Source organism: Corvus hawaiiensis, chromosome 3, assembly GCF_020740725.1.
Source record: "Corvus hawaiiensis isolate bCorHaw1 chromosome 3, bCorHaw1.pri.cur, whole genome shotgun sequence".
In the NCBI taxonomy this organism is placed as follows: Eukaryota; Metazoa; Chordata; class Aves; order Passeriformes; family Corvidae; genus Corvus; species Corvus hawaiiensis.
In genome coordinates, this window is record NC_063215.1 from 52,671,972 (window position 1) to 52,687,548 (window position 15,577).

Consider the following 15,577-nt stretch of genomic DNA (forward strand, 5'->3'; position numbering starts at 1 on the left):
GTTTGCCCTTTGCCCAACAAGGCTTGAGGTAAGTGGACAAGCTGAGCAACTCAGCCAGTTTCAAAGCTGACAGCAGCTTGTCCAGTTTTATAGGATCCTGCAGCTGATACTATGACTGAATACAAAACACAAGGCTTACCTGTGCAGCTCCCATTAATTTAATTGCAGTTTTGTAGCTAAATGCCCTAGATAGCACTAAGTAGCTCAGCCTCCATTACCAAAAGTCACAGATTAAAATCATTGCCCCTTGACTTCAGAGGACTGATGTTTTCTTTTTCATAAAATAAATGAAATGCGCACTTAAGACCATAATAGTAGGCAAACTCCTTCTTCAATTTGATATACACTTTTATTCTATTACAAGTGGCAAACTCATCTGTTTCTGAGTACAGCTATGCTATATCACTTTCTTTTGGTGCAGTTTATTATATTTAAAATTCTATGTTAAAACAAAAGACAATAACGTACAGTAAAAATGAATAAAAGAAGAATTATACCTTTAAAGGAGACATAAAAAGAATGCTTAGCTGTTACCCTAAAGGTAACCCTAATTCTACTGAAAAGAAAAACACTGCATATTTTCAGCTGATGTTGCATTTTGAGCAGGTGAACATACCTTCATGCTTTAGAATTTGAGTAATTTACAGCAGAGTGCCATGGAACAAAATAATTGGGCAGAGAAATTGGTGTCAAACTTCTGAAAGTCTAAGTAGTTGAGCCAGAAAGAGGGCTATAATTTCAAGGAGAAGACAGTAGCAATTGCAGACTGCATGTTTAAGGATTGACTAAAAATCAATTAACGTAAGTAGCTAAAACAAGTTTTTATAGTATTAAGTCTTTCGAGACATGTTGTCACATTCAGGATTCATTTATTTATATAATTTAATTCTCAGAAGTGTGCATCAGAGTGGAAAATATAGTGTCAGAGATCTTTGATGGAAGTACTTCAAAATCTTAAGTGTTTGAAACCTAGCTGCAGAGAGAAAACTTTAATAGTAGCATTAAAAACTTAAGGTCTTTGGCAGAAGGATGTGAAGTCATCCGGGTATAATCAGCCACATAAACTGCACGTGACAGTGTGATCTTGTGACCTGAACACTCAGCAAGAACTATTTCTGCTTCTGAAAGGATTCAGATGAGTTGTACTGCTCTTCCATTTTTAAAATGTAAGTTATTATATTGTGAATGTGAGTGTGTGTGGAAGTAGGGAAGGAACATCACCTTGTCTAATAGTCCTGACAACCTAGTCTGAGCTTTGTGTTGAGAGCATAAAATATAGTCTTCTGCCTTTAAATGATTAAATATAAATGACAAAAAAAGTAATAAAGTAAAAGGCATTGAAAAACTCTAAACAGCTAAACATTTTGGTGCCTGTTGTCACACACATACGCATATATAATATGAAGTTTATGCATTTGCACACAAATGTAGATGTACACAAATTTATTTATATATGAACTGGATCCTCAGCTAAGTGAAACAGTGAATCACAGATTTTTTTTTTTTTTTTTTTTTAGTAATTGTTTGGGTATCATCTTTGCTTTCTAAGCAAGAGAGCTTCTTGCCCTTACCCATATATACCTCAGCAACTGTAATGTCAGCAAATGCCTTTGGGAAGGAGGACTTTGATCACTAGAACCGTCCAGGATGGAGTGAGTTTCTGTCTTCTCACAATGTGAAAACAACATTCCTTGCAGCACCACCTCCAAAGAAGTTCAACAGGGAAAGATGTGACTGAGCAGCTCTCTCAGACATAGATGTAAGATCCTTACTCAGTAAATTCTAGTCCATAACTCTCTGATTCAATGTCAGTACAAATATATTAATTCTATTAGTAGTGTTTTCGCTGGCAAAGCTTAGATGTTTTTCTGACTTCTGTTTTTCCTCTTTCCATGCTTTTTACTCTTTCTTTTGTCATTTATGTTTAGTCCCATTTACTAGATTGTAAGATAAAACAAACAAACAAAAACTCAACATGGTAAAGATGTAAACGTGTGATACCAAGGCAGGTGAATTTCTATCAAGAGCATGGGAGCTTTGATCATCCCTTCTCAGGAACTCAGAGTTCAAGAGAGGGTGCCAGCACGACTCTTGTTAGTGTTGTCCTTTGGGCTTGCTCAGGCTGTGCAGTTTATTTGGTTTCTAGGAGGTTCAGTACCTTGAACTTATTTTAACTTGGCAGGCTGTGAATCAAGGTAGCCATCAGTCTTCCCCTATAATGAGTGATGTTTAAATAGTTCATTCGTACTTATAACCCAGACAGCTTTTAGTTATAGTCATTAGGCAGCTCTGCCTCCAAACATCATAAAATATAAAGAATGACTTCTCCAAAGAACAATATCTTTTAAAGTGAATGGTACATTACACTGCATTAAACTACTTCCAATCCCAGGCACTTGATTTCTATTCATTTGAACTGTGGACTTAAGCAGTTTTAAGCTTGCTTTGGACAGAGGAATCTGTCAGGAATATAATCACATCAGTTATGCTTTCCTTCCAGATTCTGAAGGTGCTTTCATGAGCCTACTTAATTAGTTACTGTACCCCTAGCATGGAGAGGATAATTACTATCATGAGTCATGCATTAAGTGGGATCTGGAAATATCCCAGAAAGCATCAAGTTTTCCCAGATTTTCAATATTTGATGTTTCATGACTGCTGTGGGCTTTTTAAGGATTTGTAATTTCCTCTAGGTGTGAAATGAGGCAGAATATCTCACAGCTACTCACAACAAACTAAGGGCCTCAGAGGCCCAGAGCAAGCTCCACAGAGATGTATCTTAGTTTTCCTCTCTCTTCCCTCCAAAATTTTTTGAATTATGTTAATTTCTTTCTACGTCCTCTGCTCTGGAGCACATTTTTATGCTATGGTACATGAGAAGTTCTTCCTCATTTCACATGTACCCAAGAAGATTTAGTTCCTTTCCTTTGAATGAACGGTTGAATCAATGGCTATTAGGAGTTGACAGAAAGCACTTCCTTCTGCTTGTCACTTCACAGCTCACTCATCCCTGGAACACCTCTCAATGGAAGGAAGTCCTATTAAACAAGAGGTTTATTTGATCACCCATGTAAAACTTTTTCTATGTAGTACATGTGTGACAAGGGTGAATTTATAATAAATACCATTATTAGCTTTTAACTTTTCAGGGCTTGACTTTGTTTTAGTAAATTTAAATAAATAAATAAAATCTATGCATTGACTAAGTTATCTCAGTGTCTACAAAATATGATAATTTTTTTTTTTCCCTTTCCTTTTTTTTTTTCCCACTATGCAGATTCTCCAGACCCCTGCCCTGAAAGACAAAAAGTCCTTGAAGTACGAAAATGCTGGACACTGCAAGCTGATGTTGCAACAAGGGTGGAGTGTCACATAGTTTGCATTTAACAAAAATGAAATGTGCAGATGACTAATATTAGCAGATATTAAGACTTATGGACTACCATCAAGACAAATTCTTCTGATGTTTGCTTGGGTTTGAATATATTCATGTGTGCTGGCATGTAATTTCCTATGAAAATGTAATACATATTGTAAGTACCTAAATATTTTTTAAAAGCTGTGGAACTATTTTTTAAAGTACCAAGGAAATTTATTTTTTTATAACTTCTCTGAATTCACATAAACATAAGAGTTGTGTCACATTTTGTCATGTGCTATTCGGATACACCTAAAAAAAAAATCAGTAGAAGAAAAAATCATTTCTCTTTTCCAGGCCCAGATATTATTTATTATTATATGGGGAGAGGCAGTGATTAAACAGCCTGAAACACCAATTGTGATGAGAAAACACATGCATTTAATGTACTGTCCTGCAGTAGTGCTGTATGTGCTGTAGCGTCCTACTGTTTCATTCCTTCATTTTGGCTCAGTCCAAAAGCTATTGAATTCAGTGGAAACCACCCACTGGCTTCAGTGAGGAGTAGATCAATCTCAAAAAACATTTAACAGTACAGGGTAAAAACGGATTTAATGCAATGTGTTATAAATCTCTCTTCCACAGCAGAACTTGTAGCTCTGTCTCAATAGCACTAAACCAGAGTAAGAAAGGAAGACGCAAATTAACTTTCAGCTAGGGAGATCTTGGGCTTTCAAATGTCACAAAAAAAGTACCTTTTTTTTTTTTTTGCATTGGATCCGGTACCCACACCATGGAGTTATGGGCAGGGGGGCTGAGTTGGAGGAGTTGACCAGTCACCCTACAGTAGCTGTGTAAAACAAGCAGGTTAAAAGGTAGAGATTTGAAAAACAGATAAAATTGCTCATCATAATTTTGCAGGGAAAAAAATCACTGCTGGGTAGGTTTATGCTGCCTTTGCAGTGTTGAGTCATAAAAGTTTGTGATATTGTTCTGCAATCAATGTAACTTGATTTACCAGCTTCTCAGCTGTCCATCCCTTTATTCACATCTTCCACTGGGGCTTAAATTGTTAAAGAAACTGGGTAAGATTTCAAATATCTCTCTGTATGATAGACTTCATAACAAATTGGGGGAAAAAAAGATTAATGTAAATGTAGGCTGGAAATGTTGCCTCAGCAGCCTGGGCATGTCATGCAAAAAAAGCAGCTGTCATAGGTTATGAGGTTAGACAGATAATAATTAAAAATTGAAAATTTGTAATTTTAATATTGTCAGTAACATGAGGGATTAGCAGGGCTTTCTCCTTAGTGTTGTTAGATGAATATAACTCCACTAATTTTCATGAGATCTCCATTCACACATTCAGGGGAAAATAGCTCGGAGAACAACAAAAACTCAAAAGTCTTTGCACTTCTAGGACCATTTAATTTCCAGAATTTCAGCAGAGATTTAGAAAGTAACATAATTGGCTCTAAATTCTGAATTTACTTACCTTATTTTTTTCAGCATTTTCTGGTTACTCAGAAAGAACAGTCAACAGGGAAGGAAAGTTTGAAAGGTATATCACTCTTTGAGCAAGGTTAGGCTTCTGTTCATGTTGCTCTAATCAAGCAAGAAACCAGATTCTCCAAGAGAAACTGTGCTATACTGGAGTCTGGAGCTCTGATGGATGGTGTTCTTCATGGGTTGAGCCCTTCATGGATGGTTATACTTTGCATGAGTGAACTCACAGTACAGATGACACAGATAAATTGTGTGCACTCATTCTACCTGGACATTATTAATCCTTGATTTTCACTTCCATTCTCTATTCTTAAATATACTAAATCAAGATCTCTTTGTAATTGCTGTAGAGTGCTTCTCATTACAATGGGAATTACAATGAATTAGAAAGGATATTATTGAGGAAACTAATCTGGATGAATTCCTCCCCTCTGCTAGGCTGTTGGAAAGCACCAGCACAGGTGCAGCTTGTTCCTCCTGCAGCTCACACTGCTCCCACCTGATTAGTCTGGCTGATGTTTGCTGGTATGGCAGTAAAAGTTCTGGACAAGAGTTTTGATTCATCTGCTTTCACACGGGGGGAATTTTTTGTCTCCCTAGTCACAGTCTCTGGTCTTCAGGCAGTCTGTATGACAAATACCTCATGGAGACTCCTTCACCTTGGGAGCTGCTGTAATGGAATTTTTAAGAGCCGTCTAGCACAGTCCTCAGCTAAACTTGCCTCAGGTACAGAAAGAGAAAAGAAGAATAAATTACCAGTGTCCATTGACAAGTAGCAGGGGCAACAGGTTGTCAGTACGATGTAACTTACCCCAGTAAAACACAAGACTTATAAATACTGCATGTGTCTTGAGAGAAACTGAGGAGCTGCTGGAAATCACAAAAAAATCCCAATTCAGATCCTGTCCTGCCTAGTGAGTCTGTAGTAAAGCAGTCTTAAGTGAAGAACAAAAAAATACTTAAAATTATGTTTATGGTATTTATATTTTAAGTACAGGTCTCACCGTTATCTATGAAGAAGGGAATTGAATAAAAATCAATGTAGATTGTAGCAGTGTTTCTACTGCCAGGAAAGCAGGAAAAGTTTCTGGAAATGAACTGCTGTGATCTATATTGTGGTGTGAGAGAAAGGACTGCATTAGAATCATAGAATCAGGTACATTGGAAAACACCTCTAAGATTACTGAGTCCAACCATTAACCCAGCATTGCTAAATCCACCACTAACTTAATAAGAAACAGGTAAATTCATAAGAAACATTGAGGTTATCTACATTCTAGAGATTGTTGCCTGTTTAATCATTTAGTTCTAAAATGTCATGAATGTTGTGTATTGCATGTCCAGAAATTTCAACAAAACATTGTGTTTAACACTGTAGATTAGCATACAACTGTGGAAAATGTAGCAGTCAGAAAGTTCACAAATAGAATCCTAAGCAGAATAAACTGCTTAGCAGAGATAGAGGAAATGCAAATCTGGATGTTGGCATTCATTTCCATATTCTTTAAATAAAAGTGACACATGGGGAAACAGCAGAGATGTGTAGACATGACCTTAGTCTGACAGCCATTCCCCAAAGACAGCACCTCTTCCAAGAGCAGTGCTTAAATAGTGTTGAAGAGCACAGTTAGCCCTGGGCACACACCTGCTTCCTAGTGGGGAGCTTGAACTCTCAGCTGAAAGGGAAAAGGGTGGGTAGAGCCATCTCTAACTTCATTTTTACATCCCTTTTTTTTGTTTTTTAAAAGGGCCTCTTGAGCATAATTTTTGTTGCTGAAAACTGCACAACTCATTGTTCTATTTCAGGGTATTTGGTTTTTTTACATAGTGAATACAGTGAACAGTCTGTGGCATGTGCTAATGAAGTTCTTGGATAACTCAAACCCAAATAATTTTATAGCTGATGTTGAATTTACCTTTTGAAGTGTTTGTAACATCAGTGAAGGAGTCAGACAATTAGTACTGATGTGATCTAGGAAGACCAGCAGCAAGCTGTGGTGCAGTGTCATACTGGAACACGACTAAATACAGATAAGTTTACTTAGAGCCCTAACCTCAGGCTGAGGTGCTAAAATTGCCATGGTTCTAATGAACTGTTAGTTTGGGCTTGCAAATATTCCCTTTTGTCTTCATTGAAAATACAGTAGTGGCTGAAGCCTGGAAATAATTGCTGTCTATGGCAATGGTTAAGGCTATGAAGTGGCTTGAGGGCTCACAACACAAGAGAGGGTCACAGAAATGGGTAGAGAGGCTGTTAGAGCAGCTAAGCTGTCTTTTTTACTTCAGAGGACAGTACCTGAGGTCTGAGTGACAAATGTGAAGTAATCTGCCCTAACGTAGAGCCTGACCCAGGGCACTAAGAGTGAGACTGTAGGTCTCTATCAAGCTTTTGTTTCAGAGAGGTGACAAGCCTTCTGGACCATCTTGTAGTCCTGAAGGTATCTATGCCATCCTTTATAAAGCCGAAATGCAGTCAGGCCTCTCTGAGGGCTTGTTGTAGTAAGTTTCACAGAGTCCATAATTTTTTGGATGGAGGAAGGAATATATTAATGAGATTTAGAAAGGGAAAGGAAGGTCACAGTGGCTCACAAGGCATCTGTGCTACCACAGAGTGAAACTAGTATGAGTTCAAATAGAAGGAAGGAAGAAAAAAAGTGTGAAGGTTATTGAGACTGATAAGTTTATCTTGGCCTCATGTAATTTCCACTCAGGGTCAAGCCTTTTGTTGACTCAATGACAATCACACAATAACTGTGGGATGCGGTTGGGCTGGACTTTTCCTGAATTACCTAGGGTACTCTGTCACAGGAAAATTCACAGGGAACTTGAATCACCTTTGCTGTTACTGTGATCTAGCAACAGTATAATTCCACTTAATTAAAGGAAAACACATAGCAGTCTCACAGACATAATATGTATATATACCTCAGTCACACAGTTTGTCAAATACGCCGTTGTAAAGCAGAATACTCACCTGGTATGTAAAGTTCACTTCAAGCAAAAAGAAATATTCCCATCCAAAATTATTCTTGGAAAATAAACCCTGCCTTGCCAGCGGTAACGTCAAAGACCCAACGTCAACCAAATGACGTTCAGCGACACGAAATCTATTCCTTGATAGTAGCTTGATAGCTATGGATGTCACATATCTGGATTTCTGGTTCCCCACAACATCCCGCTCTCTAAATTGGAGAGATATATATTTGAAGGATGGACTGCTTGGTCGATGAGGAATTGGTGGATGAGGAATTGGTTGGACGGTTTGGACAGTTTCATCCAGAGTGTAGTGGTCAATGGTTCAATGTCCTGATGTTCAGCGGTGACAAGTGGTTTCCCTCAGGGGTCCATGTAGGGGTCACTACTGTTCAATATGTTCATCAATGATGTAGATGAAAGGACCAAGTTAACCCTCAGCAAGTTTTCAAATGAACCAAGATGAGTGGTGCAGCTGACATGCCTAAGGGGTGGAATGGCATCCAGAAGGACCTGGACCAGCTTGAACAGTGGATCCATGGGAACCTCATGAATTTCAACAAGGCCAAGTACAAGGTCCTGCAGCTGGATCATGGCAACCCCTTGTATCAATGCAGACTGGGGGATGAAGTGATGGAGAACAAACCTGCCGAGAAGAACTTGCCACTACTGGCGGATTAAGGGCTGGTCATGAGGCAGCAATGAGCTCTTGCAGCCCAGAAGGGCAATCTTATCATGGACTGCATCAAAAGAAGCGTGTCCAAAAAGGCTGCGGATTCTCCCTCTCTACTTTTCTCTGGTGAGACCCCATCTGGAGTACTCAGTCTGACTCAGGTCCTGAAGAAAGGCCAGAGGAGGATTATCAGAGGGCTAAAATAGCTCTGCTATGAAAACAGGCTGAAAGAGTTGGAATTGTTCAGCCTGGCGAAGGCTCCTGCGACAACTTATTGTGGCCTTTCAGTACTTAAAAGGGACTTATGAGAAAGATGGAGAAAAAAAACATTGTACCAGGGCCTGTTATGATAGGATGGGGGTAATGGTTTTAAACTAAGAGAAGGTAGATTTAGACTACATATGAGCAAGAAGTTTTTTACAGTGAGGGTGGTAAAATACTGGAAGTGGTTGCCCTGGGTCACTATCCCTGGAAACACTGAAGGTCAGGTTAGATGGGGCCCTGAGCAACCTGCTCTAGTTGAAGATGCTCCTAGATGGACTAGATGACCTTTAAAGGTCCTTTTCAACTCCAGCTATTCTATGTTTCTATGATAGTGTGCCAGCACTCCAACTATCCACTAAAACGAGGTTTTAGAAAACAAAGTTTCTATTTCTGTTCCTACAAAGTAATTACATGCATACACTAAATCAAGAAAGATGCATCAAAATTCTGAGGCATGTGCCAGGTTATTGCATTCCTCCTTTGGGTTTCTCTTTGTTTGACATTACGCGTGTGTGTAAATAATTCTTCAGTGAGAAGGTCATATGTGTATTTCAGCTGGATAGGGAAAAAATTAAGAAGTGTGTAGAGTTAATTAGTTTTGGCAACAGCTTTTCCCAAAGCCCTATTTCACACAAATTCAGTATTCATTGCCTGTTTTTGAGAGTGCATGTAGGAAGGAAGATCTGTTTACTATTTGATTTCATTACTGACTTTACTTGAAGAACAAGAAAAGCAGGTTTTCAGCTAACTTGCCGTTCCTTTTTTATTGCATTAATTTAAGCTCTAGATTGAAGAATTTGTTTTCAGCTGTAGTTTTAGGGGCTATTAAATCTTTTTTTCCAAGCATTTAACTATTTATATATATATGAGAATACTTTTTTCTCCAGTAGAGATAATCTTTGAGGCTTATAGCAACTTTTTTTGGTGTAGAGTTCTACCCTCTATTGTATCATTTCACATGGTGGAAAGAATTTTTAAAGTATACATTTTACTTAGTAGCATACAATTATAGAACTTAGTTTAAACTAGTCCTTTTCTTTTAATAATGTGTTGTGCATGGTTGTGGCTACTGCTGTTTTGGCTTCAAGAACAATGGAGATGTTATGAGTGATCTATAATCCCAAATATGTTTGGAAAGGCTTAATTAGAGGTAACATTTAAACAGAAGGAATGTGTATTCCAAACTTCATGCAGTCTTAATACTACATGGCAAATCTAGATTTGCACACTCAGGCAAAATTCTGACCTTTATTTGTGAGATTTGTGTGACACACAGAGGTGTCACTGTTGGGGCGGTCACGACACACACAGTGCCTTGGAAAAAGTGCAAAAAGCCATTTATTAAAACAAAGCAGCCTCTTTTATACACTTTTTGTATGTTGTCATTTGTGTTACAGATTCATTGGCTGCTAAACTACTACAGTATACTTACTGGCTACTATTAACTCAAACATATAGTCATTGGCTGCCTATGGCACAAGCGTTCAAGCATTCAGGAAAATAACAGGTGTTGCTGTTTTTCTCCTATTGTTTAACTTTTATGCTTCTGATTATACTGTATTCTCATGGATAAAAACTAACTGCTTTTCTTCTCACAGGCTTTTCTCACGAATAGCGGTTAACCATGTCCAAATTAAGGTCTGTGAAGCCTGCAGACCTGCTGTCGGCCTCAACACAGAGGCATTGACACCCCAGCATTCTTCCATAGGCAGGACTCAGGGATGGGACCAGACCATTTCCCTGACCATCACCATGAATGGAATGCTACAGAAGGTGGCACAGGCCACTTCTCATGGCACCAGATTTCTTCTTACTAAAAGTGGGTGCAAGGCTGAGGTTAGGTTTGGGCTCCACAGTCTGAAGATAACTTACTTCTTAGAAAAAAAGAGCATGCTAGTTTTAATGATTTTTTTTTTTCCAGTGACCCAAAGTATGCTTGTGTAGGCAGCAGAGGTATCAGTCAACTCATTTTATTTTTCCCCACTAGGGAGGATTTCTCTCTCTTTATGTTCCAATTTTTCATTCCTGGTCATTCTCTTGAGTGCTGTTAAGTAACCACTGAGGACAACAGGACTGCATTGTAGGTCAGAGGAAGAAATGAGAGGAATGAAGTCTTAATCTGTGATCCTCTTTGGAGGGAGCTGGAGACTGGACTTTATTCTCCTTGGGGAGACTACATTGGAGGTGGGAGCCAGACAATGTACATACCTTGGCTGCAACCACAAGGAGACAAATGGAGGAGATAAGCTGTGCAGCTGCCAGGACCATTTGATACTGAGCTACGTTTGTGTCCCAGTTCAGTCTGTGCACTTCAAGCCATATAACATTCAGCCTCAAACGAGAAGGCCCTGGGTTTTCTCCATGTAGGAAGCATGTTATCCACTATGATACACACTGAACTCAATATACAGAGGGAACAAAGGGCAAATGTTTTGTTGATATTGTTTCCTCGTCTGCAAAGCCCACGGTCCAGAGCATTCAACGGTCTGACACATCCAAAAGGTGATGACCAATTGTTAACAATCCTGTGAGCAACTTCTCCCGGCAGTTCTCAGAAAAAGCAGTGCTGTGACGACGGAAAGGCACAGGATGTTACGGGATCCGTCAATGGCTTCTGGGATGTGGGAAGCAGAGAGCACTCTGTTTTCGGAGGATGCATGGCTGTAAACAGGAAGCTTTGCAGGGCACAGCTGAGTCCTTGGGCTCTGTGCAGGACGGGGAGAAATCTGCTGAAACATGTAGTGATAGCCAGCATGGAGCTGTCAAAGCATAGACAGCATGGTCGGATTTCCTGAAAGTACATCATCCAGCCTTGTCACAGATAGCTCATGAGGCCAGCTTAGGCACTGTTGTGTTTTCAAACCACCGAAAAAGAGCTGAGCTCTGAAATCTAGGGCATTTTGGAAGCACTCTAAAGGTAAACACATGCTCCCTTAAGACTTTCCACTTTGGAAAGCACCTAAGTTAACAGTGAGTTGTTAAACCAGTATTATGCAGAACTACTGCCAAAATTTCATTGAATTAATTTATTACTAGTTCAGTTAATTACAGTCCAAATCATTTCAGCCAGCCCCCAACATAAAAGGTTTGACCAGCTGCAGGAAAACTGCACAGGGAAGGGGAAGGAATGGGGTCCCTACAGTGCTTGAGCAGACCTCCTCTGAAACACCCAGCAGTCAAAGAATTCAAATAAAAATCACTTGTCAGAAGAACCTCATATTTTGGCTCTGCAGGGAAAAAGAGCCAGGGCACTTGCACAGCACAGATTTAACCTTCTGAGCCCTGCCTCTCCCTCTTCCTCAAAAATCATGTTGCAAAATCCATTCCCCAAATTATTTTAGTTTTGCTGGCACTAAGATGTATGAATTTAATAGGCTGACAAAGGATCATGGGAAGAGATAAGTGCTCCAGCACGTCCACTATTGTGTTTTGTGGTTTGGGCAGTCACTGTTGCCAAATGTCCGCTAAAGAAAGCAGCGCATCTGACAACAATGTTATGCCACAGCATTAATGAGCAGAGAAAAACACATCAGTTTTGGAGTTTACATTTTAATCATTACCCCAAAGACAATCCCCTAGGACTAAGATAGGAGAATCCAGAAAGGTACCGCAAGGTTATGTCGTATAATTTGAGTGCATTCACCACAATGCCTTGCATTTTTGCCCTCTAAGGCAAGTAGCTAAAACTTAAGGGTCTGAAAAGACCTTCATCCTGAGCTGGCCACTTCTTACCAAATCTTCAGTAACAAAGGCTGGCCCAGGGAAGGCACTCCTGCAGGTTAGAGCTGAGTAAGTAGAAAAGCTCAGTCCTCTCACCTGCAGCTCTGCCATTACTGTTACCATGGAGCCTCCAGAGGAAACCTGGCAGAAGCTGGCACCCAGAATCTCTCCCCACTACTCAAACTTCATAGGCTTTGTTGTCCTTCAGTAAGACCTTGAAGAAATAACTCAGCCTGCGTTATAAATAAAAAGAATATATTACTTGGGCATGGAAATAACAACTAAATTGTAAAGTAATTTTTTATATAGGAGGTAGTTATCCACTATGATTTATATACTTTTCACAATAGATTTTGAATTGGGAAATAGTAGGCAGAGAGGGGAGCAGCAGACAGCCTAGGAATGGGAATAATGATTAATAATTCCCAGCTCGCTCTAACAGAAACTGAGAAACATATTGTCTTTTTCAGGCAAGAAGTATTTTGCAAAAATAAAGTGTTTCTTCATGAGTAGTTTTTTTGGCCAGATCTGCCTCCTAAAAATTGCCATACCTCTTGAAACTCAGGGGTATTCCTTAAAACTTTTTAAAAGTGTAACCCTCAAAAGGCAAACAACAAATGGGGACAGGGGCATGAGATGAATCCTGGAACACCAGGAACTGCATGAAGTGCTTATTAACTCATGATCCTTTCTTCAGTCTTAAGCAAATATGCAGGCACCTACACGCTATTTTGGTATTTTCTGAACAACAGCTCTTAGCTGGTTTAGGCCCTACCGGTATGTCATTACTTACAGATGGAAGAAGAAAGGAGGTTTTTGTCTACTGAAGGAGCCTATAAATCTCCTCTCTCTCCATGACTTCAAACACCTGGCTCCGCTTACTACCCCGACAACCAGCCCAATGCTGTCTCTAGCTCATTCTCTCCTACACTATAAAACTTTCCTACTTTATCTCTCACCTGTCTCTCATAACTACTCCTTAATAGGTACCAGCTTGAGGACAGTTGAGGCTGACTCTTCCTATCACAGATATTAACTCCTTCCTTCCTTGCTTGACTTGACATTAGCAGTCTGTGGATTTGGGTATGTTTTCCTTTGATGAGACCTAAAACAAGGTGAAAAACTGGGAAGAGTCTTATGACCCCACAAACAAGGTGTTACCATCCTCCTTCTTTCCACTTCAGACCAGAGCAGCGAACAGAGGAGTGGATTCAAAGGCATGAAACCTCTATTCTGTTCTCTGTTCTGCCACTGAACGGTATGCAACACTGTCATTATGGAAATGGAAAGATTTGATCAAAGAGAACATTTATAAATTAAACACTATTTTAACACAAATTAAATAAAACTCAATAAACCAGTGGTATGGGAACAATAAAATATCCTGAATAAATATATGTTCATGATCCACAACAGTGACAAAAAACCATTACCAACAGGAGAAAACAACCAAACACAACAAAAACCAAACCCAGAACACTAAGATAGGATGAAAAAGCATGATTTGGACTACAAAATTACAAGGGAATTTTTTTCAAGTAATTGTAGCAGTCACATGCTGTATTCCTCACACCCAGCTTCCATTTCCTTGTAAATTGAGACACAAATTAATTTTTTAGTTGTGAAGTGCAGCTGACATATCCAGGACATAAGTGATTTCAGTTACACCTGTACTGACCTTTGTCAGATCCAACTGAATCCATCCATGGCATCCTTTTCTTGCTATGTTTCACCCTGTTTTGTGTTTATGACGTTACAGTTAATTTTTATTCTATGAAATCAAAATGCTTCTCTCACTCTGCTATCTTTGTGTTTAATGAGGGTGAACCACAAGAGATCTAGGAGACAAATATTCTTATAGAATATTTAAATTGTTGTACATTTAACAATTTCCAAAATAAATTACAAGAAAAAACACTTTCTAATACTAAAACAAATAAACAATATCTTGATTTAAAAACCTGACAAATCACAAATGAGCTACAGTGAGCATTTTCTCAATGTGAGTGAAGTACAAAAAGTAGACACTTGCTGAGGGTGAACCTTTCTGCAAACATGCAGAAGGAAGAGGTGCAATGGGATTGCCACAGACCCCAACAGCTGCCAGCCCATAAGCTGGATCATGTGGATAATGTGGTGCTTTCCTCTCCACACCTGACTCATTTCCTCCAAATGTGAAGAGGGCTATAGAATTATAGTGTCCTTGAACCCTGATATTAAAAGTCACTGGTCTGATGGCTTGTGGAGTTTTTTTGGCTTTGGCTTAGTGGCATAAACCACCATAAAGGTGTCTTGAATGACCACCTTTCTTTTCCAGTGTGAGTCTGTCATCATGGCAATTAGACAAGGCTCATGGCTGGAACCCGCCTAGCATAGAAAGTATCAGACTGCTGGCAAGCCACTGGCTAGGATGGACACTTGTTTGGAGTGTATTTCGTCTTTCTTCTGAAGGTGATCACATATATTGTCCCTCTCAGGAAAATCATGAAACTCTAATAGTTTTCCCCTGGGTTTTGGGGGAAGAGCGTGGGAGATGTGTGGTGAGGCAAAGATGATTTTTAGCCCCTTTTATTATTATTTTTTTTATTGTATTTTGCAACAGCTTGTGGAAATTCAGTGGTTGGATATTAAAAAAAAAAATACAGGTTCCTCTTACATGCTGCTTGCTAGGACAGGAAACATACCCATGCCAAAAAAAAATGGAGAGTTTTAAGGGAGGAGAAAAAAGAATTCTAAACTCAGAAACAGTTTAGTTCAAACATATAACCTGATACAGGGGTGTGTGTGTGTGTGTGTGTGTGTGTATGTGTGTATACCTACACAGGTCTGGGTTTGTAATTTATGTCTTTCTGTATATTTAACCACCATCCTTAGCTAGAATTTCATGTGGTGACCTTGATGGAGAATATTTGTGTGACTGAGTCTTTTAAGATGCTTTTCTTTTTTTTTTGCTTTGGGCTGGAGTTTTTCAGTTTCAGCTTTGTGTAGTACCTTGCATAAGCTCTTGTGTTCTGTCTGATTGTGTTAAGAGACAGAAAGTCAAGGTTCCCCTAGCTGTATGCCAGACCTACATCTATTGTTTG